The sequence below is a fragment of the Anolis sagrei genome, chromosome X (genome assembly GCF_037176765.1).
Source record: "Anolis sagrei isolate rAnoSag1 chromosome X, rAnoSag1.mat, whole genome shotgun sequence".
NCBI classification, from domain to species: Eukaryota; Metazoa; Chordata; class Lepidosauria; order Squamata; family Dactyloidae; genus Anolis; species Anolis sagrei.
In genome coordinates this window covers 52,890,095-52,913,950 of record NC_090034.1, presented here as the reverse complement: position 1 = coordinate 52,913,950, position 23,856 = coordinate 52,890,095, and the positions used below count along the sequence as shown (strand labels likewise).

At 41.3% G+C, this 23,856-nt stretch overlaps 1 long non-coding RNA gene across 2 annotated transcripts in view; it reads left to right on the top strand.

Moving 5' to 3' along the window:
• Nucleotides 1–829: 829 nt before the first annotated feature.
• LOC132781094 (uncharacterized) overlaps nt 830–23,856 on the top strand; it is a 68,188-nt gene continuing 45,161 nt past the window's right edge. For both annotated transcript variants that reach the window (XR_009631965.2, XR_010910522.1), the window contains exon 1: nt 830–1,316. This is a non-coding gene — a long non-coding RNA (uncharacterized lncRNA). The remainder of the gene's footprint in view (nt 1,317–23,856) is intronic.

Here is a 23,856-nt window from a genome sequence, read left to right as displayed (position 1 = left end):
AGACCACTTCGACCCTCATCCAATAACTGATCAAGACCAAACTTGGCACACAGAGCCACCATTACCCACTCTACATCCTGTTGTGGTTTGAAGGAGGATGGACCATGGATGATGGGACTTCCAGTGCCTTCACACACTTCCTGAGACCACTGCACCCCTCACTAATGACGGATCAAGGTCAAACTTGGCACACAGAGTGCCCATAACCCACTCCACATCCTGGTGCAGTTTGGAAGACTTTGGACCATGGATGATGGGAATTGCAGTATCTTCACTCACTTTTTGAGACCATTCCGACCCACACCAATGACTGATCGAGATCAAACTTGGCATACAGATCCCCCATGACCCACTCTACATCCTGGTGTGGTTTGTGGGACGATGGGCCATGGATGATGGGACTTGCAGTACCTTCACTCACTTCCCGAGACCACTGTGACCCACAGCAATGACCAATCAAGACCAAACTTGGCACACAGAGCCTCCATGAGCCACTCTACATCCTGGTGTAGTTTGGAGGAGGAAGGACCATAAACGTTGGGACTTGCATATAGAAGTTGTAGTTCACCAGAACCCAGCTGACACTGGATCTAGACTAAACTTGGAGCACAGACAAACAATGCCTTTCTCAAACAACCTGGGCAACGCTGGGTTCCCAAGCTAGTAAATAATAAACGCACAAAAAAAGCCTTCCCTCCTTGACAACCACAGACACAGCCTTCTTAACAGAAGCCCCTCCTTGATGCTTTATATAAAACCAGGACATCAATGAATACAATAATCATAAGAGCAATCGAACACCCGCCTTTTCCACTTTGCACCTCCCCGACGGAGGCGGGGCTAGGACCAAGGGGCGTGGCTTTCCGCTCCCTCTTTGCGCATGCGTGCTTCCCGCTTTTCATTGTGACGGCTTTGAGGGTCGAGGGTGGCAGTGCGCATGCTCGCGGGCATGGATGCCTACTGCCTCCCCCTCCCTCCCTCTTTCCATCCTTTCTTGCCTCCCCTTGATTGGCTGAAGGCGTCGGAGGCAAGCGGACGGAAAGGGAGGGGGAGGAGGAGGCGGAGGCGGAGGAAAAAAAGGAAGAGGAGCAAGCAGCCCCGCCCCTCCTCACCAGCGAGGTCACGCCCCTCCTGGCGCGGGGGGTGGGGCCAAGGAGGCGCCCCTCTCCCGGATTGGCCCTCGTTTTGAGCGACAGGGAAGCGAGGGGGGAGGAACCGGAGGGGGGCCGCTGCTGCCGCTAAGCCAATAGGAAGGCCGCCCGTGCCTGCCAGAAACCCCGCCCAAGGGAGACCTGTGGCCCCGCCCTCCTCGGATGGTAAGCAATAATATAAGAATATTCATAGCATCATCGTCATTATTCGTATTTATTATAAGTTTATTATTTATGTTTATATTTATTGCTACTATTTATTATAAATACTATTATATTACTATATTATTACTACTATTATTATGCTATTACTGTCATCATTATTCCTAACATATTACTATAACTAGTACTGTTATTATATTATTATTACATTATTATCAGCTTTATTCCTCTTAGTATAGTACTATACGATTACTACTACTATTATTATACTATTACTGTCATCATTATTCCTAACATATTACTATAACTAGTACTGTTATTATATTATTATTACATTATTATCAGCTTTATTCCTCTTAGTATAGTACTATACGATTACTACTACTATTATTATACTATTACTGTCATCATTATTCCTAACATATTACTATAACTAGTACTGTTATTATATTATTATTATTACATTATTATCAGCTTTATTCCTCTTAGTATAGTACTATACGATTACTACTACTATTATTATACTATTACTGTCATCATTATTCCTAACATATTACTATAACTAGTACTGTTATTATATTATTACATTATTATCAGCTTTATTCCTCTTAGTATAGTACTATACGATTACTACTATTATTATACTATTACTGTCATCATTATTCCTAACATATTACTATAACTAGTACTGTTATTATATTATTATTACATTATTATCAGCTTTATTCCTCTTAGTATAGTACTATATGATTACTACTACTATTATTATACTATTACTGTCATCATTATTCCTAACGTATTACTATAACTAGTACTGTTATTATATTATTATTACATTATTATCAGCTTTATTCCTCTTATTATAGTACTATACAATTACTACTACTATTATTATACTATTACTGTCATCATTATTATATGACTATTACTATACTATTATATTATCATCATTGTTATTCCTATTATACTGCTATATTTTACTACTGTTATTATATTAATATTACATTATTATTATTTTCTTTATTCCTATAATTAAATTACTTTATTATCTTTATCAGTATTTTATATTAATATACTATTATTATTATTATTATTACTATTATATTTTATTATTATCATCACTATTATATTATACTATTAGTATTATTATTTTATTATTATCATTCCTATTATATACTATTACTATTACTATTATTATTACTATATTATCATTATCATTATTGCTATTATTGTTCTTTATTATTACTACTACTACATTGATGTAATGGGTTGTGTGAAACTTGGCCTCCCTTTTTTGGGTTATTATTAATATAATAATAATTATTAATATTATTAATATTAATAATATTGTAGTTGCAAGGCATTGAATTTTTGCCATTATCTATGTGTAAACTGCTTTGAGTCCCCCTAGTGGCGAGAAAAGCAGTATATAAATGCTGTAAATAAATAAATATTATAAAACCCCACAGTTTTGTTTTGGAAGAGCTAGAAAGGGTTTATTGTTGTTATTATTATTATTATTTAAGCACCTCATGGTTTTGTTTTGGAAGAGCTGGAAAAGATTATATTATTATTATTATTATTATTATTAAAGTAAAGGTTTCCAGTCCAGTCGTGTCTGACTCTGGGGGGTGGTGCTCAACTCCATTTCTAAGCTGAAGAGCCGACGATATCTGTAGACACCTCTTAGGTTATGTGGCCAGCATGAATTCATGGAGCACCGTTACCTTCCCGCAGAAGCGGTACCTATTGATCTACTCACATTTGCATGTTTTCGAACAGCTAGGTTGGCAGAAGCTGGCCTAACAGTGGGAGCTCACCCTGCTCCCCAGATTCAAACCACCAACCTTTCAGTCAGCAAGTTCAGTAGCTCAGTGGTTTAACCCGCTGCACCATCAGGGGGGCATTATTATTATTATTATTATTATTATTATTATTATTATTAAAGTGTCCCATGATTTTGTTTTGGAAGAGCTGGAAAAGGTATTATTATTATTATCACCATCACCACCACCACCATCACCATGTAAGAGCCCCATAGTTTGTTTTGGAAGAGTTGTCAAGGGTTAGATTATATTATTATTATCGATTTCATCATCATGTAAGAGCCCTGTGGTTTTGTTATTTCTATTCTTGAAATAGAAATAACAAGTATTTAACTTCTGGAGAGACAAATGAAGCAGGGAGAGGGGAGAGTTGGAAGGGGACCCTTGGGGTCATTTAGTCTGACCCCCTTTAGTCTCTGCCATAACCTTTGTGCTAACATATGCAAAACATTGGATTTTGGATGCTGTCAGGATTTGTGGTCCAGCGGCTGGGATACAGAGCAACATCTTCAAGGCCCACATCTCCGTGCGGACAGGCTCCTTCCTCAACAACAACAGCAACAACAACGCTGTCCATGTTTTTTTTCTTCTAGCCCTCTGACCTGATGCCTTCTCCTTTGCCTTCCCCTTCTTTCTGGATCCAAACATGCCTTTTTGCAAACTCTGAACTGTTTCTGTCACTCTATTATTATTATTATTATTATTATTATTATTATTAGGAAAAATTCAACCTCTACAAGAGAAAGGGATCAGAAGGCACTAGGAAGTCCCCTTTCCCATTCAAAACCCTATAGGGCTGGACTAAATGGCCCTTGGAAGTCCCCTTTCCCATTCAAAATCCTATAGGGCTGGACTAGATGACCCTTGGAAGTCCTTTTTACCATTCAAACCCTATAGGGCTGGACTAAATGGCCCTTGGAAGTCCCCTTTCTCATTCAAAATCCTATAGGGCTGGACTAGATGACCCTTGGAAGTCCTTTTTGCCATTCAAACCCTATAGGGCTGGACTAAATGGCCCTTGGAAGTCCTTTTTGCCATTCAAACCCTATAGGGCTGGACTAAATGGCCCTTGAAAGTCCCTTTCACCATTCAAACCCTATAGTGCTGGACTAGATGGCCCTTGGGAGAGGAAGTGGGCAGGGTCATGTAAATTCCAGACCAATGGAGAGAGTAAGAAACACTGGGATGCCTGTGGTGGAGGAAACACATACAATCTAGGATGAAATCGTGTCCATATGAAAGCCTTCACTTGGTTGGTCGGCAGTATGGTGTTTGTGGAGGATATTGGCAGGGCTGTTGGACATGTTCATGGCACTTGCTATAACCTGCAATGTCATTGGAGGGAGGACCTTTGGTGTCTTCTGAGTAGCTCTTTTTGGAGGCAAGAGCTTGTCTGTGTAAGTGGACACCCCAGCCACATACACCCATATTTTCACTTTTATTATGTGTTATTATAATATGTGTATAGATAGGAAACTTTGAAACCTTCTTCCCAACACATACTATATGTTTTACTTTATTGTATTCTGTTGTGGGTTTATTTTATGCTCTATTTTAGGCACTCTGTATCATATGTAAGCTGCTCTGAGTCCCTTTGGGGGGGGGGGAGGCAGGGGACAAGAATAAAATTCGTATTATTATTATTATTAATGACCACAATAAAGACTGTTTTTCTATCTATAGAAGACGTTTTGATTTGAACTTGTCTTTTTGCCTCCAAGTCCTCCAGTGCAATTCTGTATTCAATCACTAGATGACCAGAGGAAGGAAAGCCATTAGGAAATTCTCAGGGTCGTCTTCTTGTTTTGGCCAGCAGGCGGCGCCAACACCCTATAAACACCACATCACTCTATCTTATCTACCTATCCATCCATGAATTTATCTGTCTATCCATCCGTGTATCCCTCTATTCATCTACCACTTCAACCATTTATTTATTTATTTATTTATTTATTTATTTTACGATATTTCTATCCCGCCTTTCTCAAACCCGAAGGTGACTCAAGGCGGCTTACAACTAGGAAGCAATTTGATGCCTAACAATATACAATGAAAACAACACTTAAACAGAATTAAAAATACATTCAATCAAACCTTTAAAAACATAAAACCAATGCCTTCATTGCTAGTTTCATTGTCCAAAAATCGTCATCTGAGCCGTTCCAGTGTTCACTTTCGTCTAATTTTGTGTTTGACTGTTGCATTAGATTCTGAAGGCTTGTTCAAATAGTCACATTTTCACTTTTTTCTGGAAGGTCAAGAGGGAAGGGGCTGATCTAATATTCCTGGGGACGGCATTCCACAACCAAGGGGCCACCACTGAGAAGGCCCTGTCTCTCGTCCCCACCAGTCGTGCCTGCGAAGAAGGCAGGACTGAGAGCAGAGCCTCCCCAGATGATCTTAAATTCTTAGATGGTTCATAGGGAGAGATATGTTCGGATAGGTAAGCTGGGCCGGAACCATTTAGGTTCCATTTATGCCCAGTAGCAAACCAGCATATAGTTCAGTGTAATTCAATGTACCGTATATTCTGGCGTATAAGACTACTTTTTAACCCAAGAAAATCTTCTCAAAAGTCGGGTCATCTTATACGCGGGAGTCGTCTTATACGCTGGAGCAGCCTTCTGCATGGGAGTTGTCTTATATGCAGGAGTAGTCTTATATGCTGGGAGTCATAGAGCGGGTGCTAAAACTTCCAATCAGGATTGGAGAATCTGTGGTCGCTGCATATTGTGGGGGGAGCTCAAAAATGGCAGTGGCCATCCCTGCCGTATGCAGCGACTGTATGAAAGCATTAAGGGTGGCGCTGTACAAGTACGGTAGAAGAAAATCCATTCATCAGGATTCGTGGACTTAATGTGGTCCCGATGGTGAGGTGAAGGGGCACCTCACCTGGAAGGTGTAAGTGAAGGGCAGAGCAAGCTGCAGGCTTCCGGGGTATGGAAAAAAGAGATAGTGTGGCTCTGGGCCCAGACAAACACACCTCTTTTACCTGTCTGGCCTGCCCTTGTATCATATTACCGTACCTCTTCCTCTGCCTCTCAGATCTCGCTCCTGAAGATTGCAGTGAAGTGGTGCAGGTGCTCATGTGCGAGATCTGAGAGGCAGAGAAGGAGGTACAGTAATAGGGAAATTAACATATTGAAATAAAATCTGTTGCTTTTAAAAAATTTATTTGATGTGTGTTGGAAGAGGGGTAGTCTTATACGGTGAGTATATCCAAAACTCTATATTTTAACTGGAAAAGTTGGGGTCGTCTCATACGCCCAGATTTGTTTATTATTTATTTATTTACTTCATTTATATACCGCTTTTCTCAGCCCTTAGGCGACTCAAAGCGGTTAACAACAGCAATGTCAATGCACACATTACAAAACAATTAAAGCATTTAAAAACAATAGCATAACAATTAAACATCAATATAACAAATCATTCACGTCTCATCAATAGAATCAGAATCCAATCTCATCATCCGTTATTCCGTGTTCCTTGTAATCAATTACACTGCCTAATCGAATGCCTGTTTGAACAACCAGGTCTTCACTTTCCTCCGGAATGCCAATAAGGAGGGGGCCGATCTGATATCTGTAGGGAGGGTGTTCCACAGCCGAGGGGCCACCACTGAAAAGGCCCTGTCTCTCATCCCCGCCAGGTGTGCCTGTGATGCTGGCGGGACCGAGAGCAAGGCCTCGCCGGAAGATCTTAATGTCCTAGCTGGTTCATAGGAGGAGATGCGTTCGGACAGGTAAGTTGGGCCAGAACCGTTTAGGGCTTTATAGGCTAAAGCCAGCACTTTGAATTGTGCCCAGTAGCAAATTGGCAGCAGGTGGAGCTGGCGCAACATAGGAGTTGTATGCTCCCTGAGTGCCGCTCCTGTTAGCAACCTGGCTGCCGAGCGTTGGACCATTTGAAGCTTCCGAGCAGTCTTCAAAGGCAACCCCACGTAGAGAGCGATGCAGTAGTCTATACAGGATGAAACCAGAGCCTGGATTACCATGGCCAAGTCAGCATATGACAGATGTCTTATATGCTGGAATATATGCTATTCACATAGAATGAAATGGAAGGGAGCAACAGCTCTCAAACATAATCCATGTAATACAGTCATATAAAGTAAATTATAAAGGAGCAACCGCTCTCAGACATACAGTTCTAAGATCCCAATATATGCAGGTTTCAGGGAAGCATATGCAATACAAACTCTTTTCAAAAAAGGTGAGAAGACAATGAGTCATAAAGTCCACAATCCAGAAGAGAGTTCAAATGGCAGTAGTATCCAAATGATGATGGAGCTTAGCTCTCAAGAGAAATCTTCATAGGGAAAATCCTACAGGGATGTCCGGGTAATATTATATACCCTGTTTCGAGGACAAATTCCCCTTCTTCAGGAGTTAATAACAGTGATATTGGCTCATGTCTATAACAAAACATAGAATAACAAGTAATTGCCAGCAAATTTTAAAAAGTGAAGATCACCCTTAAAAAAGATAGTTATATGCATAGTGCCTGAAGCTTTACATAGAGTGAAACTGCTAAAGTTAAGTGACTCATTACGTCCCTGAGGAGAAAAGGTTTTAAACTTAAAAATCCAGTACATTTCCCCTTGGGATAATAGTTTTTCGAAGTCTATATGAGGTTTTATTTATTTATTTTTATTTATTTCGCGCATTTCTACCCCGCCCTTCTCAACCCCCGAGGGGGGACTCAGGGCGGCTTACAAAAGGCACAATTCGATGCCAACACAACAATAAGATAAAAACATATATCAACAGCAGTTATAAAACAATTAAAACAGTCAATTATACATCATAATCAATAAAACCAATCTAATGCTCAACGTTCGCCAGCTCAGAATCCGTAAATTCATTCCACATTGTGAAATCCTATCAATTCTAGTCGTCATTGTCCTTTGTCTATCTGCCAGATTACCCAAAGGCCTGGTCCCATATCCATGTGTTTAGTTTCCTTCTAAAAGAGAGGCGGGATGTCAATGACCTAATTTCCCCGGGAAGTGAATTCCACAGGCGAGGGGCCACCTCCGAGAAGGCCCTGCTCCTCGTCCCCACCAATCTCACTTGTGACAAAGGTGGGGCCGAGAGCAGGGCCTCCCCAGAAGATCTTAAACTCTGAGGCGGGACGTTGAAGGAGATGCGTTCGGACAGATACGCTGTGCCAGAACTGTATAGGGTTTTGTAGGTCAAAACCAGGACTTTGAATTGTGCTCGGAACTGGATCGGCAGGCAATGGAGCTGACATAACAGAGGGGTGGTATGCTCCCTGTATGACGCTCCGATTAGTAATCTGGCTGCCGCCCACTGGACTAATTGAAGTTTCTAAACAGTCTTCAAAGGCAACCCCTCATAGAGTGTGTTGCAGTAATCTATTTGGGATGTAACAAGAGCATGGACCACTGTAACCAGATCTGACTTCCCAAGGTACGGGCGCAGCTGGCGCACAAGTTTCAATTGTGCAAAAGCTCTCCTGGCCACCACTGAGACCTGGGGTTCCAGGCTCAGCGATGAGTCCAGGATCACTCCCAAGCAGTTTTGGAGTAATACATTCCAGAGCAGTGGCCTCTCAAGGTACCTTTGGGTGTAATGGTGGGAGTAGTTAAGTCAGTATGAATTAAGAAATCTCTTATACTTTTGGTACGTCTATTGCCAAAAATGGGCAATCTTTCGCAACCAGGAATATCCTGTAGAAGATGCCAGTGCTTTTTTATAATGCGGGTGATGTGTTTGGAGTAGTGTGATACTTCTTGAGTCCAAATGATTTGATTTTTGGTAGATTTGGAATATTCTTTCAGCAAGGTCAACATGGATTTATCAAAACAAGTCAGGCCAGACTAATCTGATCTCTTTTTTCGATAGAGTTACAAGCTGGGTAGATGCGGGGAATGCCATGGATGTAGCGTACCTGGATTTCAGTAAGGCCTTCGACAAGGTCCCCCATGACCTTCTGGCAAGGAAACTAGTCCAATGTGGGCTAGGCAAAACTATGGTGAGGTGGATCTGGAATTGGTTAAATGGACGAACCCAGAGGGTGAATCTCCCCAATGCTTCCTCTTCACCTTTGAAAGAAGTGACGAGTGGAGTACCACAAGCAGGGCTCCGTCCTGGGCCTGGTGCTGTTCAACAATTTATTAATGACTTAGATGAAGGGCTAGAAGGCACGATCATCAAGTTTGCAGACGACACCAAATTGGGAGGGATTGCCAATACTCCAGAGGACAGGAGCAGAATTCAAAACGATCTTGACAGATTAGAGAGATGATTGGCCAAAACTGACAAAATGAAGTTCAACAGGGACAAATGCAAGATACTCCACTTTGGCAGGAAAAACGAAATGCAAAGATACAGAATGGGGGACAATGCCTGGCTCGAGAGCAGTACATGTGAAAAAGATCTTGGAGTCCTCGTGCACAACAAGTTAAAAAGCCAATGGGATTTTGGCCTGCATCTATAGGAGTATAGTGTCTAGACTGAGGGAAGTCATGCTACCCCTCTATTCTGCCTTGGTTAGACCACACCTGGAATATTGTGTCCAATTCTGGGCACCACAATTGAGAAGAGATACTGACAAGATATTGACAAGTGAGAGCCATTCAGAAGTGGAACTCTCTGAGTGTGGTGGAGGCTCCTTCTTTGGAAGCTTTTAAACAGAGACTGGATGGCCATTTGTCAGGGGTGCTTTGAATGCAAAATTCCTGCTTCTTGGCACGGGGTTGGACTGGATGGCCCATGAGGTCTCTTCCAACTCTATGATTCTGTGATTCTAAGGTGGTTCTATCTATTTTGTCAACCTTATCTAATGCTTTTCTTATGACATGTTTAGGATAACCCAATTTGAAAATCCCACTGTGGCTTCATTTGTTTTGAATACCATGAATATATCATCATAGATTATTTTGTGTATTTTGACACCCTACAAGTATTCTGGGATAGTGTATAGCCATGTTAGTATGGATGACTGGCTTGGTACATATAGTTTGGATAAAGAAGACGTTATGTCACTCACCAAAACAGGTCAGTTATTGACCATGTACCAGGAGCTGAGTCCTCCCACTCCAGCAATTTGTTTTCTGATTTAGAAAAATTGAAACAAAGAAACATCCATCTCCATTAGCTGATTACATAAAACATTACATGATACTTAGAGGATTAAGTGTATATAAACCATCCGGCATAGGGATTTTCTACAGCAATGGGTTAAGTTTCTAAACAATTACTCCTTGGACTTGATGGCATTATTAATTATGAAATCTAATAACAGTATTAAGGGTGGAGAAACTAGAACACCTAATCTCATGGAGAACATTATGAAAGATACAACATCCTTTACCATGCTGCAGACTATTGACAAAAAATGTAGTGATTTATATAACCAGGTGAAGGAATTAAACATTTTAAAAAAATGAAAGAGATCGCAATGGTTATGAGTCCAATCGAGTTTATCCATGGCTATTGGATAAAGAGCGAGTTCCCTCTAGGAGAAAGGTTAGATCCCATCCTCAATTCACAGACTCCTCTACAGAGGAAGACCCAGGGAGAACAACTCTGAAGTCTCTGATTCACCTCCCTTAAGAAGATCCAGTAGACACAGGAATATCAATCGACCATCTTCCTCGTCGTCTTCTACCACTACTTTTTTTCCAAGGGGGCGAAACCGGAGACGCCGGACCTGATTGTCAATTTATCTGATCACAAGTTATGTGATTTGGAAAGGACAGTAGTTAATAAAGGTTTATCATTTGTGCCCACCCCAAAATTTAATGCATTCCGAGCACGCATTGACTTATTCAAATTATTTAGAACTATTTGTTTTCTCAAACAGAACATCTAACACAACAATAGAATCCTTCAAACCCAAAAGTACTTTCTGCCCTTCCACAGACAATATACATATCAAATGCTTTGAAAAAGTGGTAGAGAGGGACTTTAACATGCTAATCGCCCGCAGACAACCATTCAACTCCAATCTGTCTAACCTAGAAAGAACCACCCTGGTCGAAACTGAGTAACCTTAAAGAAATAGTTTGGAAACCTGCAGATAAAGCGGGAGCCATAGTATTACTTAACAAAAAAGATTACATCAAGGAAGTCAATCTTCAGTTATCAAATAATACATTTTACAAACCTGTTTCAATAGACCCCACAAAACATATTCAGTCCCTTATTAGAGTTGTATGTCAAGAGGGATTATCTATGGGATATATCTCTTTGTCTACCTACAAATTTCTACAGAATGATTTCCCTAGGATTCCAATCTTTTATATTCTTCCTAAGATTCATAAAGGCAGGGGCAAATGCAAGATACTCCACTTAGGCAGAAAAAATGAAATGCAAAGATACAGAATGGGGGATGTGTGGCTCGAGAGCAGTACATGTGAAAAAGATCTTAGAGTCCTCATGGACAACAAGTTAAATGTGAGCCAACAATGTGATGCGGCAGCAAAAAAAACCCAATGGGATTTTGGCTTGCATCAATAGGAGCATAGTGTCTAGGTCCAGGGAAGTCATGCTACCCCTCTATTCTGCCTTGGTTAGATCATACCTGGAATATTGTGTCCAATTCTGGGCACCAGCATTGAGGAGAGATATTGACAAGCTGGAATGTGTCCAGAGGAGGGCGACTAAAATCATCAAGGATCTGGAGAACAAGCCCTATGAGGAGCAACTTAAGGAGCTGGGCATGTTTAGCCTGAAGAAGAGAAGACTGAGAGGAGACATCATAGCCATGTATAAATATGTGACAGGAAGTCACAGGGAGGAGGGAGCAAGCATGTTCTCTGCATCCCTGGAGACTAGGACACGGAATAATGGCTTCAAACTACAAGAAATGAGATTCCATCTGAACATGAGGAAGAACTTCCTGACTGTGAGAGCTGTTCAGCAGAGGAACTCTCTGCCCCGGAGTGTGGTGGAGGCTCCTTCTTTGCAAGCTTTTCAACAGAGGCTGGATGGCCATCTGTCAAGGGTACTTTGAATGCAAAATTCCTGCTTCTTGGCAGGGGATTGAACTGGATGGCCTGTGAGGTTGATGCCGAGCGCAGCTCAGGCCCCTGCTTTTAAATTAATTTGATCTGCAGCAGGGAGTTCCGCAGTTCCTGGATGCAAAGATTGGGCCAAACTGATGAAATGTGCCCTAACAGCAAGCTCAATCAGGGACTCAACACAGCCCTATGCTCTCTCTTTTCACTTTCCTACCAAGCCCCAACTTTGTAACCAATTCTCAAATAAAGATTAATGAAATTGCAACTTTTAACTCTCTAGCTTGATACTTTGTGTCTTTTCCTGTCTGAAGCTATCCTAATGCATGAAACTAACCTTTTCCAGGCCGCGGGAGACTGCAGGCCTGCCCGGAATGCCATCCTGGAACTGTTTCCCCTGAAACTGTTCCTCCTTTCAAAACTTGCTATGACAAACATTCACCCCAGTCTCTTCATTGTGTCCTATCTGATGGCGACAGGAAGACCCAGATAAAGTAGTCAATGCTTATCATCAATCCATTAAAAGACAATAGACTGGGCATCCGTCACAGACCGGATTTTCTCGGGCTCCAGGCCCCAAGGCATGAAATCCATTAATCCATTCATCAGCCCATTGTTTCATCCTCGTCCTGCCTCCCTCCTCCTGATTCGCTGGAGTGCTGGGGCAGTAGGGGCTCTCTTATTGGCGCCTGCGCAGCGGAGGAGCTCTGTGATTGGCTCTGATGCAGGGCGGGTGACCAAGCCCCTCCCAGCTGTTCTCGCGTCAGCCAATCACCTGCAAGCTGGGCGGAGGGCGGAGGGCGGGAATTTTGAAACTTCCAAGCCTGTAAATCCTATTAAAATGCCTCTGATCTCTGTACTGGTATGCTCTGTAGGCGAATGATTGCTACATTGCATCCTTTTCAGCTGAATCGCTAATATAAACACCTCGGTGCCTTTTCTTCAACTTTGGTGAGATTATTTTGATTAATTTTATTTTAATAAAATTTCTGAAATCAGGCTTCTCTAGCTCGCCAAAGTAGCGATCCCTCTTTGGTGGGGTCTCAGGGTCCCTCCTCCTGGGGATGACCCTCCTAAAGTTCCTATCAGCTTCAAGGTCTCTTCCAACTCTATGATTCTGTGATTCTAAGGTGGTTCTATCTATTTTGTCAACCTTATCTAATGCTTTTCTTATGACATGTTTAGCATAACCTCTGCTTGCGAATTCATGGCTTAAAGTAGTACTTTCCTGAGTAAAGTGTTCCTCGGTGCTTTTGAGTTACGCTTAAGTCTGAGTAGTTGGGAAAAAGGAAGATTGGTTTTTAAACTGAAGTGGTGAAAGCTATTATAATGAAAATAAGAATTTTTGTCAGAGGGTTTTCAAAAGTTTTTAACTAGGAGTTTATTTTGATATTTGTATACCGTAACATCCAAAAAATTAATATGTGATGGGTTAAGATGACTAGTAAACTTAATGGATGTATGTATAGTATTAATCCAATTTGAGAATCCCACTGCGGCTTCGTTTGTTTTGAATACCATGAATATATCATCGATGAATCGGCCATAATATACAATGTTAGCGTAATAGATATTTATGGATGGATTTAACAAAATGGTATTCTCTAAATTAGCCATAAATAACTTAGCAACAGAGGGGGCCAATGGACTTCCCATTGCCACACCACAGACCTGAAAGTAAAATTGATTTTGAAAATGGAAATAATTTTTCTCCAAAACTATGTCTAACCGGTCCATCAGGAAATGTGTGGGTGGATGCAACTTGGTTCTGTTATGGAGGACATTTTCTATGGTGGTGTAGGCCTCATCTCATTGAATGTTAGTATAAAGTGAAGTGACATCAATAGTTACCAAAACATTATCCTCTTCTATTTTGAGATTTTCTATAATATTAATAAAGTGCTTTTTATCTTTGATGTAGAAATTGCAGGGGGGGACAAAAGGTTGGCAAAAAAAGTTCAGGTATTTAGCAGCTGGTTCCAACACTGAAGATGAACCAGAAATAATGAGTCAACTTGGGCGGGGAGATGCCTTTATGAATCTTAGGAAGAATATAAAAGATTGGAATCCTACGGAAATCATTCTGTAGAAATTTGTAGGTAGACAAAGAGATATATCCCATAGATAATCCCTCTTGACATACAACTCTAATAAGGGACTGAATATGTTTTGTGGGGTCTATTGAAACAGGTTTGTAAAATGTATTATTTGATAAATGAAGATTGACTTCCTTGATGTAATCTTTTTTTTTTAAGTAATACTAGGGCTCCCGCTTTATCTGCAGGTTTCCAAACTATTTCTTTAAGGTTACTCAGTTTGACCAGGGTGGCTCTTTCTAGGTTTGACAGATTGGAGTGGAATGGTTGTCTGTGGGCGATTAGCATGTTGAAGTCCCTCTCTACCACTTTTTCAAACCATTTGATATGTATATTGTCTGTGGAGGGGCAGAAAGTACTTTTGGGTTTGAAGGATTCTATTGTTGTGTTAGATGTTCTGTTTGAGAAAACTTCTCTAAGACGAACAGTTCTAAATAATTTGAATAAGTCAATGCGTGCTCGGAATGCATTAAATTTTAGAAATAGTTTTCTAAAATCTACCGAGACACTCGCTGGAACACCTCAGCAAGCGAGAGTCCAAAAGTGGCAGGCTCAAACCCAGAACCTCAACCAATGGCTGATACCAAATGAGAGACTCCCCCCTGGGCGCACAGAAGACTGGGCGACTTGGAAGGCGCTGAACAGACTGCGCTCTGGGACCACGAGATGCAGAGCCAACCTTCAGAAATGGGGCTACAAAGTGGAGTCCATGACATGCGAGTGTGGAGAAGAGCAAACCACTGACCACCTGCTGCAATGCAACCTGAGCCCTGCCACATGCACAATGGAGGACCTTCTTGCAGCAACACCAGAAGCACTCCAAGTGGCCAGATACTGGTCAGAGGACATTTAATCAACTACTTAACTCGCAAATTTTGTATTTTGTCTGTTTGTTTGTTTTATTCTGTTAGAAATGTAATACAATTGACTGGTTGGCCTGACACGACAAATAAATACTACATTTTTTGTCAATAGTCTCCAGCATGGTAAAGGATGTTGTATCTTTCATAATGTTCTCCATGAGATTAGTTGTTCCAGTTTCTCCACCCTTAATAGTGGCATTAGATTTCATAATTAATAATGCCATCAAGTCCAAGGAGCATTTGTTTAGAATCTTAACCCATTGCTGTAGAAAATCCCTATGCCGGATGGTTTATATACACTTAATCCTCTAAGTATCATGTAATGTTTTATGTAATCAGCTAATGGAGATGGACGTTTCTTTGTTTCAATTTTTCTAAATCAGAAAACAAATTGCTGGTCTGAGAGGACTCAGCTCCTGGTACATGGTCAATAACTGACCAGTTTTTGGTGAGAGACATAATGTCTTCTTTATCAAAACTATATGTACCAAGCCAGTCATCCATACTAATATGGTTATACTACTATACATTATCCCACAATACTTGTAGGGTGTCAAAATGCACAAAATAATCTATAATTCATGGTATTCAAAACAAACGAAGCCGCAGTGGGATTCTCAAATTGGATTAATACTATACATACATCCATTAAGTTTGCTAGTCATCTTAAGCCATCACATATTAATTTTTTGGATGTTACGGTATACAAATATCAAAATAAACTCCTAGTTAAAAACTTTCGAAAAGCCTCCAACAAAAATTCTTATCTTCATTATAATAGCTTTCACCACTTCAGTTTAAAAAACCAATCTTCCTTTTTCCCAACTATTCACACTTAAGTGTAACTCAAGCACCAAGGAACACTTTACTCAGGAAAGTACTACTTTAAGCCATGAATTCAGAAGCAGAGGTTATGCTAAACATGTCATAAGAAAAGCATTAGATAAGGTTGACAAAATAGATAGAACCACCTTAGAATCACAGAATCATAGAGTTGGAAGAAACCTCATGGGCCATCCAGTTCAACCCCGTGCCAAGAAGCAGGAATATTCCATTCAAAGCACCCCTGACAAACGGCCATCCAGCCTCTGTTTAAAAGCTTCCAAAGAAGGAGCCTCCACCACAATCGGGGCAGAGAGTTCCACTGCTGAACCGCTCTCACAGTCAGGAAGTTCTTCCTCATGTTCAGATGGAATCTCATTTCTTGTAGTTTGAAGCCATTGTTCCGTGTCCTAGTCTCCAGGGCAGCAGAGAACATGCTTGCTCCCTCTTCCCTGTGAGTTCCTCCCATATATTTATACATGGTTAACATGTCTCCTCTCAGCCTTCTCTTCTTCAGGCTAAACATGCCCAGCTCTTTAAGCCGCTCCTCATAGGGCTTGTTCTCCAGACCCCTGATCATTTTAGTTGCCCTCCTCTGGACACATTCCAGCTTGTCAATATCTCTCCTCAATGGTGGTGCCCAGAATTGGACACAATATTCAAGTTGTGGTCTAACCAAAGCAGAATAGAGGGGTAGAATGACTTCCCTGGACCTAGACACTATGCAAGCCAAAATCCCATTGGCGTTTTTTGCTGCCGCATCACATGGTTGGCTCATGTTTAACTTGTTGTCCACAAGGACTCCAAGATCTTTTTCACATGTACTGCTCTCGAGCTAGGCATTGTCCCCCATTCTGTATCTTTGCATTTCGTTTTTTCTGCCAAAGTGGAGTATCTTGCATTTGTCCCTGGGTCAACTTGGGCCGGGTGGTGGTGGGGGGGGGGGGGGGGAGGAGGGATGCCTTTATGAATCTTAGGAAGAATACAAAAAATTGGAATCCTATGGAAATCATTCTGTAGAAATTTGTAGGTAGACAAAGAGATATATCCCATAGATAATCCCTCTTGACATACAACTCTAATAAGGGACTGAATATGTTTTGTGGGGTCTATTGAAACAGGTTTGTAAAATGTATTATTTGATAACTGAAGATTGACTTCCTTGATGTAATCTTTTTTGTTAAGTAATACTATGGCTCCCGCTTTATCTGCAGGTTTCCAAACTATTTCTTTAAGGTTACTCAGTTTTGGCCAGGGTGGTTCATTCTAAGTTAGACAGACTGGAGTGGAATGGTTGTCTGCGGGCGATTAGCATGTTAAAGTCCCTCTCTACCACTTTTTCAAAGCATTTGATATGTATATTGTCTGTGGAGGGGCAGAAAGTACTTTTGGGTTTGAAGGATTCTATTGTTGTGTTAGATGTTCTGTTTGAGAAAACAAATAGTTCTAAATAATTTGAATAAGTCAATGAGTGCTCAGAATGAATTAAATTTTGGGGTGGGCACAAATGATAAACCTTTATTAACTACTAGCCTTTCTAAATCAGATAACTTGTAATCAGATAAATTAACAATCAGGTCCAGCATCTCCGATTTTGGCCCCTTGGAAAAAAAGTAGTAGTAGAAGACGACGAGGAAGATGGTCGATTCATATTCCTTGTCTACTGGATCTTCTTAAGGGAGGTGAATCAGAGACTTCAGAGACTTCAGAGTTGTTCTCCGTGGGTCTTCCTCTGTAGAGGAGTCTGTGAATTGAGGATGGAACCGAACCTTTCTCCTAGAGGGGACTTGCTCTTTATGCAATAGCCATGGGTAGACTCGATTGGACTCATAACCATTGCAATCTCTTTCAAATTTTTTAATTTTTAATTTCTTCACTTGGTTGTATAAATCACTACATTTTTTTGTCAATAGTCTGCAGCATGGTAAAGGATGTTGTATCTTTCATAATGTTCTCCATGAGATTAGTTGTTCCAGTTTCTCCACCCTTAATAGTGGCATTAGATTTCATGATTAATAATGCCATCAAGTCCAAGGAGCATTTGTTTAGAATCTTAACCCATTGCTGTAGAAAATCCCTATTTTTGAACATGCCGGATGGTTTATATACACTTAATCCTCTAAGTATCATGTAATGTTTTATGTAATCAGCTAATGGAGATGGACGTTTCCTTGTTTCAGTTTTTCTAAATCAGAAAACAAATTGCTGGTCTGGGAGGACTCAGCTCCTGGTACATGGTCAATAACTGACCTGTTTTGGTGAGTGACATAATGTCTTCTTTATCAAAACTATATGTACCAAGCCAGTCATCCATACTAACATGGCTATACACTATCCCAGAATACTTGTAGGGTGTCAAAATACACAAAATAATCTATGATGATATATTCATGGTATTCAAAACAAATGAAGCCACAGTGGGATTCTCAAATTGGGTTATCCTAAACATGTCATAAGAAAAGCATTAGATAAGGTTGACAAAATAGATAGAACCACCTTAGAATCACAGAATCATAGAGTTGGAAGAGACCTCATGGGCCATCCAGTCCAACCCCGTGCCAAGAAGCAGGAATTTTGCATTCAAAGCATTCCTGACAAATGGCCATCCAGTCTCTGTTTAAAAGCTTCCACCACACTCAGAGAGTTCCACTCCTGAACGGCTCTCACTTGTCAATATCTTGTCAATATCTCTTCTCAATTGTGTGGTGCCCAGAATTGGACACAATATTCCAGGTGTGGTCTAACCAAGGCAGAATAGAGGGGTAGCATGACTTCCCTCAGTCTAGACACTATACTCCTATTGATGCAGGCCAAAATCCCATTGGCTTTTTAACTTGTCCATAAGGACTCCAAGAGCTTTTTCACATGTACTGCTCTTGAGCCAGGCATCCCCCATTCTGTATCCTTGCATTTTGTTTTTCCTGCCAAAGTGGAGTATCTTGCATTTGTCCCTGTTGAACTTCATTTTGTTAGTTTTGGCCCATCTCTCTAATCTGTCAAGATTGTTTTGAATCCTGCTCCTGTCCTCTGGAGTATTGGCAATCCCTCCCAATTTGGTGTCATCTGCAAACTTGATGATCGTGCCTTCTAGCCCTTCATCTAAGTCATTAATAAATTGTTGAACAGGACCAGGCCCAGGACGGAGCCCTGCTTGTGGTACTCCACTCGTCACTTCTTTCAAAGGTGAAGAGGAAGCATTGGGGAGAATCACCCTCTGGGTTCGTCCATTTAACCAATTCCAGATCCACCTCACCATAGTTTTGCCTAGCCCACATTGGACTAGTTTCCTTGCCAGAAGGTCATGGGGGACCTTGTCGAAGGCCTTACTGAAATCCAGGTACGCTACATCCACGGCATTCCCCGCATCTACGCAGCTTGTAACTCTATTGAAAAAAGAGATCAGATTAGTCTGGCATGACTTGTTTTTGATAAATCCATGTTGACCTTGCTGAAAGAATATTCCAAATCTACCAAAAATCAAATCATTTGGACTCAAGAACTATCACACTACTCCAAACATATCACCCGAATTATAAAAAAGCCCTGGCATCATCTACAGGATATTCCTGGTTGCGAAAGATTGCCCATTTTTGGCAATAGACGTACCAAAAGTATAAGAGATTTCTTAATTCATACTGACTTAACTACTCCCACCATTACATCCAAAAGTACCTTGAGAGGCCACTACCCCTGTGGACACTGTAAATGCTGCTCACAATCCTGGAAGACCAAGGAGGTCTATAACTATAGAAACAAAGTGGGCACTACACATAAACATTTCTCCACATGCAACAGTAGCAATGCCATTTATTTACCTTTTGGCATGTGATTGTGATCTATGGTATGTTGGTAAAACGAGTAGACCCCTAAGAATCAGAATCTCAGAACATAAATCCAGAATTAAATGTCTTTCTACCAAATCCTCTTTATACTCACACTTTACACAATGTAATCACTTCCCTAAAAACTATTATCCCAAGGGGAAATGTACTGGATCTTTAAGTTTAAAACCTTTTCTCCTCAGGGACTTAATGAGTCACTTAACTTTAGCTGTTTCCTTTAAGTTCCTCTATACTCTATATAAGCTTGTGGAAGGATCTTTTACATTACTCGCAATTTGAATCACCTTCAGCAGAGTCACTCTATGTAAAGCTTCAGGCACTATGCATATAACTATCTTTTTTAAGGGTGATCTTCACTTTTTAAAATTTGCTGGCAATTACTTGTTATTCTATGTTTTGTTATAGACATGAGCCAATATCACTGTGTTATTAACTCCTGAAGAAGGGGAATTTGTCCCCGAAACAGGGTATATAATATTACCCGGACATCCCTGTAGGATTTTCCCTACGAAGATTTCTCTTGAGAGCTAATCTCCATCATCATTTGGATACTACTGCCATTTGAACTCTCTTCTGGATTGTGGATTTTATGACTCATTGTCTTCTCACCTTATTTGAAAAGAGTTTGTATTGCATATGCTTCCCTGAAACCTGTATATATTGGGATCTTACAACTGTATGTCTGAGAGCGGTTGCTCCTTTATAATTTACTTTATATGACTGCATTGGAGCCCCCGGTGGCGCAGTGGGTTAAAGCACTGAGCTGCTGAGCTTGTTGATCGAAAGGTCGCAGGTTCGATTCGAGCAGCGTGAGATTCCGCTGTCAGCCCTAGCTTCTGCCAACCTAGCAGTTCGAAAACATGCAAATGTGAGTAGATCAATAGGTACTGCTCCGGCGGGAAGGTAACGGCGCTCCATGCAGTCATGCCGGCCACATGACCTTGGAGGTGTCTATGGACAACGCTGGCTCTTCGGCTTAGAAATGGAGATGAGCACCACACCCCAGAGTCAGACATGACTGGACTTAATGTCAGGGGACTACCTTTACCTTTACCTTTTATGACTGTGTTACATGGATTATGTTTGAGAGCAGTTGCTCCTTTTCATTTCACTCTATGTGAATACATTGAATTACACTGAACTATATACTGAATATCATATACTTTATGCTCCTTGAGTATTTTTTCCTGACATAGATTTGTGTATTTTGACACCCTACAAGTATTCTGAGATAGTGTATAGTAGTAGCAAACCAGGAGCTAGCAGAGCTGGCGTAACAGAGGAGTTGTTTGCTCCCTGAATGCCATTTGGGTGAGCAATCTGGCTGCTGCCTTTTGGACCATTTGAAGCTTCTGAACAGTCTTCAAAGGTAACCCCACATAGAGCACATTGCAGTAGTCTATATGGATGTAACCAGAGTGTGGACTACCATGTTCAAGTCAGACTTCCCAAGTTAGACTATCTACCTATCTAACAATCTATCCATCATCCGTCTATATTTTCCTCTATCTATCTATCTATCATCTATCTATCTATCCATCTCTCTCTCTGTCTATCTATCCACCCATCTACCCATCTACCCATCTACCCATCTACCCATCTACCCATCTACCCATCTACCCATCCACCCATCCACCCATCCACCCATCCACCCATCCACCCATCCACCCATCCACCCATCCACCCATCCACCCATCCACCCATCCACCCATCCACCCATCCACCCATCCACCCATCCACCCATCCACCCATCCACCCACCCATCCACCCACCCATCCACCCACCCATCCACCCACCCATCCACCCACCCATCCACCCACCCATCCACCCACCCATCCACCCACCCATCCATCCATCCATCTATTCATCCATCTATTCATCCATCTATTCATCCATCCATCCATCCATCCATCCATCTATTCATCCATCTATTCATCCATCCATCCATCCATCCATCTATCCATGCATCATCCATCCATTTATCATTGTGTTGTCAAATGATATTTAACATTATTGTTCTATCTATCCATCCATCTATCCTCTTATTTATCAATTGGTTTATCCATCCATCTGTCCATCTGTCTATCCATCCATCTAAACATCTCTATTTATCTATCCATCCATCCAATTATCTATCTATTCTCCATACATCAGTCAATCTATCCATTTATCTATCTATCCATCATCTATCTATTTATCATTATCGCTCCATTGCCAAGGACACACCAAACTGCAACTCTCAGGATCCCATCACTGTTATTAAAGTGGGACCAAACTAGGTTAACTTTGCCAGCATCAATTGGAATCCAACTCCACATGCGTATCCTTGTGTTGCATTATTTGGGGCTGAAATTTAGAGGGTTTTTTCACATATTTCACCTTTCGAGGATTTTTCTAAATGGCCTCCACATGAAACTTTAATGCCTCTGTTGCTGAAATATTCATGCCTTCGTTGGAGCAAAAACATGCAAATTGCACCGAAAAGCTTTTTTTCCCTTGATTTCCATGAATTATTTCACTATTTATTTTAAAGGCAGGTCCCTTGGTGGCATCCAACTTCTTTTTAAAAGAATCTTTCTTTTCATCTACATTGCCCCTGTTTCCAGATGGTGCAGTGCATCTACACTGTAGAATTAATGCTGGAAACTACAAGTTAAGGTCATTCAAAGGGATATTAGAAAGGTAAAGGTTTCCCTTGACATTAAGTCCAGTCATGTCTGACTCTGGGGGTTGGTGCTTCTCTAAGCCGAAGAGCCACTGTTGTCCGTAGACACCTCCAAGGTCGTGTGGCCGGCATGACTGCATGGAGCGCCTTTACCTTCCCGCCGGAGCGGTACCTATTGATCTACTCACATTTGCTCGTGTTCAAACTGCTAGGTTGGCAGAAGCTAAAGCTGACAGCAGGAGCTCATGCTGCTCCCCAGATTTGAACCTGCAACCTTTCGGTCAACAAGTTCAGCATCTCAGTGCTTTAACCCACTGTGCCACCAGGGGCTCTCAAAGGGGTATTGAGCTACATTAATTCCACAGTGCAGATGCACCTGAGATATTCTAATGCATTTGAAACTGTATATAAGATGCCTTCATTGATGGATTCAGTCACAGAGTGATCTTCAAACAGTGGAGACGGTCGAAATGCGGAAACAGTACTTTCTTTTATCATGGATGGATGAAGAGATGCTTGGATTGATATATGGATGGATAGATAGAGAGATGGAGAGATGATTGGATTGATAGATGGATAAATAGATTATGGATGGATAGAAAGATACAGACAGACAGAGGAAGGAAGATAGATGGTAGATAGATAGGTGGTTAAATGGTTGGCTTGATACCTGGATGGAATGATAAATGGACATTCAGATGGATGGACAGAGGATGGAAGATAGGTAAATAGAAAGATAGGTGGTTGGATTGATACCTGGATGGATGGATAGATCAATGGATGGATGGATGGACAGAATGGAAGATAGCTAGATGGGTGGATGCGGGATAGATGGATGGATAGATGGAAGGAAGGAAAGAATGTTGGATGGATGGATGCATGGATGGAGTGATTGATACATGAATGGATGGAGGGATAGATCAATGGATGGATGGACAGAGGATGAGAATAGAAAGAAAGAAAAAAGAGAAAGATTAATTGATAGAGGGTGGAAGATAGATATATGGATTGATAGATGGATAAATAGGTGGATAGACAATGGATGGATAGACAGAGGATGTAGATGGATGGACGGATGGATGGATGGACAGACAGATAGAGGATGTAGATGGATGGATGTATATACTGATGAACAAATAGATAGAACCCCCTTGATGGATTGTCACCTTGTCGTGGTGAGGGAGCTTGCGTGTTCCAATAAACCTGTGGCCATTACCGTCGGAGTCATGTACTCCTAGGATGGGCTGCAGGGGAGGATCCAGACCAAGCACAATCTGAAGACCTGAATGGCAGATCAAGCAGAAGATAACATGGTAAATGTTACGTCTGTGAAGGCGGAAGAAGGCTGCAACAGATTTGAGGAGCCACCATCGTCATGTTAACCATGGACCTTCACTCTGTGAAGACTGTGTGTTGATTGGCTATGCACCGACCTCCACA